This window comes from Fopius arisanus, unplaced genomic scaffold (genome assembly GCF_000806365.1).
Source record: "Fopius arisanus strain USDA-PBARC FA_bdor unplaced genomic scaffold, ASM80636v1 scaffold00192, whole genome shotgun sequence".
NCBI classification, from domain to species: Eukaryota; Metazoa; Arthropoda; class Insecta; order Hymenoptera; family Braconidae; genus Fopius; species Fopius arisanus.
Genome location: NW_011887931.1, coordinates 126003 through 131061, shown reverse-complemented (window position 1 = coordinate 131061; position 5059 = coordinate 126003).

The window sequence follows — 5059 nt, the reverse complement described above, 5'->3', positions numbered from 1 at the left end:
AAACAGAGAATAAAAGTTTATCTTTACGAAGTTATTCGCATAAACGAGAGACATTTCATGTTTCGAACGTCAGTGAAATGTGTGGAGTAAAAAAAGGGGAAAGAATTGATAAGCGAATTTCGAATTTCCTAACCCACATTGATATACAGATATTATCATAATCCTGAATCCTTCACTCCTATTCCATTTAAAAGATAACCTGTAACAGTTTTTGTAAGCTTTTTTCGGCGCATAGTTGAACTATGCACATCAAAATATATCCATGTATTTAAAAACTTGTCTAGAAAATCAATTATCATCTATAAATACCCTTTCATGAAACTGTCCACGAAATCCTCCACGAAACCCACCACCAAACTCTGTGTGAGAATTTTGTCAAAATTACAAAAATGTTTTTCCTCACTGTTAAGAGTGAAGTTATAATTTTCCCATTCATTTTTTCAAATCCTCCACAAAAGTAAGCACGAAATCCACCAGAAAATCAAGTACGAAATCCTTCATCAAATCCACCCTGCGAATTTTTGTTAAAGTTTGGAAAACCATTTCGGTAATTTTGAAGACATTTTCATAGTGGGTTTAGTGTCAACCACTAAAACCCTCCCCTTCGTGGTGGACTTGGGGAAAGGTTTCGTGGTGGATTTGGTGGTGGCTTTCATGGTTAATTTCGTGGAGGATTAAAAAAAATGAACGATAAAATTAGAAATTAATTTCTAAACCTTTGGGAATATTTAGTTAATTTTTACGAAATAATCACGATGGGTTCCGTGGTGAATTTCGTGGTGGCTTTCGTGGTTAATTGCGTGGAGGATTAAAAAAATGAACGCTAAAATTAGAAATTAATTTTTAAACGTTTGGGAATATTTCGTTAATTCTTACGAAATAATCACGATGGGTTTCGTGGTGGATTTCGTGGTTAATTTCGTGGAAGATTGAAAAAAATTGAATAAAAAAATTAGAAATTAATTTTTAAACGTTTGGGAATATTTCGTTAATTTTTACGAAATAATCACGATGGGTTCCGTGGTGAATTTCGTGGTGGCTTTCGTGGTTAATTTCGTGGAAGATTGAAAAAAAATGAATAAAAAAATTAGAAATTAATTTTTAAGCGTTTGGGAATATTTAGTTAATTTTTACGAAATAATCACGATGGGTTTCGTGGTGCATTTCGTGGTGGCTTTCGTGGTTAATTTCGTGGAAGATTGGAAAAAATTGAATAAAAAAATTAGAAATTAATTTTTAAACGTTTGGGAATATTTCGTTAATTTTTACGAAATAATCACGGTGGGTTCCGTGGTGAATTTCGTGGTGGCTTTCGTGGTTAATTTCGTGGAAGATGAAAAAAAATTGAATGAGATAGTTAGGAATTAATCTTTAAACGTTTGGGAATATTTCGTTAATTTTTACGAAATAATCACGGTGGGTTTCGTGGTGAATTTCGTGGTGGCTTTCGTGGTTAATTGCGTGGAGGATTAAAAAAAACGAACGAGATAATTAGTCATTAATTTTTAAACGTTTTGGAATATTTAGTTAATTCTGACGAAATAATCACGATGGGTTCCGTGGTGAATTTCGTGGTGGCTTTCGTGGTTAATTGCGTGGAGGATTAAAAAAAATGAACGATAAAATTAGAAATTAATTTTTAAGCGTTTGGGAATATTTAGTTAATTCTTACGAAATAATCAGCATGGGTTTCGTGGTGGATTTCGTGGTTAATTGCGTGGAAAATTAAAAAAAATTGAATGAAAGAATTAGAAATTAATTTTTAAATGTTTGGGAATATTTCGTTAATTTTTACGAAATAATCACGGTGGGTTTCGTGGTGAATTTCGTGGTTAATTGCGTGGAGGATTAAAAAAAATGAACGATAAAATTAGAAATTAATTTTTAAACGTTTGGGAATATTTCGTGAATTTTTACGAAATAATCACGGTTGGTTTCGTGGTGTATTTCGTGGTTAATTGCGTGGAGGATTAAAAAAAAAGAACGATAAAATTAGAAATTAATTTCTAAACGTTTGGGAATATTTCGTGAATTTTTACGAAATAATCACGGTTGGTTTCGTGGTGTATTTCGTGGTTAATTGCGTGGAGGATTACAAAAAATGAACGATAAAATTAGAAATTAATTTCTAAACGTTTGGGCATTTTTCGTCAATTTTTACGTAATAATCACGATGGGTTTCATGGAAGATTTAAAAAAAATGAATAAAATAATTCGAAATTAATTTTTTTACGTTTGGGATACTTTTCTGTGATTTGGACGAAATTATCACCATGGAATTGGTGGTGGATTTCGTGTTTGATTTCGTGTTTGATTTCGTGGTGGATTTCGTGTAGGGTTTCGCGGTGGATTTAGTGGTGGGTTTGGTGGTTAATTCGGTGGAGGATTGAAAAAATGACTGAAAAAAATAGACATTAATTTTTAAACGTTTGGCAAACTTTTCTGGAATTTTGATGAAATTATCACGGTGGGTTTCATGTTGAATTTCGTGTATGGTTTCGCGGTGCATTTCGTGGTGGGTTTGGTGGTTAATTCCGTGGAGGATTAAAAAAATGAATGAAAAGAATAGAAATTAATTTTTAAACGTTTGGCAAATTTTTTTGGAATTTTGATGAAATAATCACGTTGGGCTTCATGGTGGATTTCGTGGTGGGTTTCGGGGTCGATTTCGTGTACGGTTTGATGGTGGATTTCGTGGTGGATTTCGCGGTGGATTTCGCGGTTAATGTCGTGGTTAATTCCGTATTTATCGTGCAGAAAGAAAGACGAAAATGAAGAAAGCGAATTAGAAAACGCGTAATAAAAAAACATTAATAAATATACCTGAATTAATTATCCAGACAAGACGCCGCTGATCGTCGGCAGGGAAACGAAAGAGCTTTCCGGCATCCCTCGATGTCACTTCACAATCAACGTACGCGCACTTATCACGTTTGGCCACGTGAGTGGCCATTTATTCACAAAAATCACGGAATTTTTTTTTTTATAAGAACACAAAAATCTGCGGTTGGAGACGAATAAGTTGGACAGCTCGGCTGATGGACAGAACTCAACTGATCGTTTTGTCGCGCGACGATGCATTGTTTACATTTTTTTTTTGTGTCGATTAGTCGCTTCTCGACTTCCCAACGTCCATCCAAACAAAATCCGACTGATTCCGAGAAAAACGAGCGCGGACACGTTCCTTAGAATTATAGATACAATAATTTTTTGAAGAACGTTTTAAATAGATAACAGAAATTTTCCAAAATATGAATAATAGTCAATTCCAAACGATTTTCGAATAAAATTTCAAACGAGTCTGGATCGTTGCAATATATTTTTGAGGAACGATTTTTATTTAATTTTCAGCAGAGATTTTTTAATATGTTAATAAAAATGGAAAAGTTGAAAAAAAAAAATTATCCGAAGGGCCAATTAATCTCGGCGTTTCCACTGATTCTCAATCGTTTGAGTATATATCTGCAAGACATTTTTCCCCCAATTTGTTCCATAATTTCTGAATTTGTTAACAACAACGGATCCGGTAATAAAAAAAAGATTCCGAGGGACCTGTTAATCTCGGCCCTTCAGCTGATTCTTAATTGTTTGAGTAAATATCTGCAAAACATTTTCCCCCCAATTTGTTCAATCATTTTTGAATTTGTTAACAATAATGGAACCGTTAAAAAAAAAAGGTTCCGAGGGACCAGTAAATCTCGGCGTTTCAGCTGATTCTCAATCGTTTGAGTATACATTTTCGAGACAATTTTTCCGCAATTTTTTAAACAAATGGCCTATTTATGAACGTTAACTTGCTTTTTCATTCCGCCCCCACTCTCCGGTACATTGGATGTTTTCGTTCGTTTTAGGACGTCATCGTTATTTCGATAAGTGCCCTACCTTAGTGACACTCACGACCGCCTCGAATTATCGACACTCACGGGCTCGCGCTCTGTCTTATCCATACTCACGGGCTCTGAACATTATCGACACGTACGGGCTCTGAAAATTATCGACACTTACGGGCTCGCGACCTGTTTTACTTACAGGTACGGGCTCTCGATCTGCTTTACTTACAGGTACGGGCTCTGACCCTGTTGAAGGTTTTCTACAGGCGCTGGCAATCTCCCCTATAATCTCTGCTATTACAATGTCATACAAATGGTCCTCACAATTGGTGACTGGTAGTTGGCACCACATAATTGAAAATTCATTAGTTTTTTCATTTAGATCAATAGTAGGACCTTTGTACATCATTGTAATACCATTAAAAAATTTTGTAGACCCTTCATTATTTTTTAATTAATTATACAAAATAATGATCGGAAGTTAGCACCCGACTCCACTAATTTTTATTTGTAGCCTGAAATAATATTAACCAATGGAAAGCAAATCGTTTGTAGATAATAAATAAATTGGTATCATCCTTCTACACCTGATTGTTCATTAGATATTAATTAAATTAAAAAGTGGTCTGTAGTGTTTACATCGGCGCATGCGCAGAAACGTACCCTCGCACAGCTTGGCACCATGGACTTGGAAGCAATATCGTTCTTTAATTAACTTTTCAAACTTTTTTCTTGGTAAATATTTAGGTAGTAAATTGGTGAAATTTAGGAGAACATGATTAGAATTTGGGACTAATTAGTTTTCGTTTAATTTTTTTTCTTTTTTGTCAATAATAATGAGCAGAAGTTATTCTTAAAAAAATCAAAAATAATTGGAATCACAATCACTTTAAAATGCATCTTCTATATGGATAGTTTTTGAAACAACCAAGTTGAAATTATCGCAAAATAATTGATTAAAATTACAGAACGAAAATAGGAAATAGAAAATACAAGTGTTCCAATCCAAAATTAAGTTGTCTTTGGTAATGGAATATACCAAAATTTCAAAGTTGGTCTTAAACAATTAACTTTGTACCCTCATTGGCGATGCCCGTTCAAAAAACTCAATGAAAAGTCACTTATTAAAAGGTAATTAACGATCGCACGTAATTAAAGAGAAATAAATGCAAAATCGAGCGAATGTCAAATCAGAATGAAATATCAATTTTTAACACGTTCAAATATCT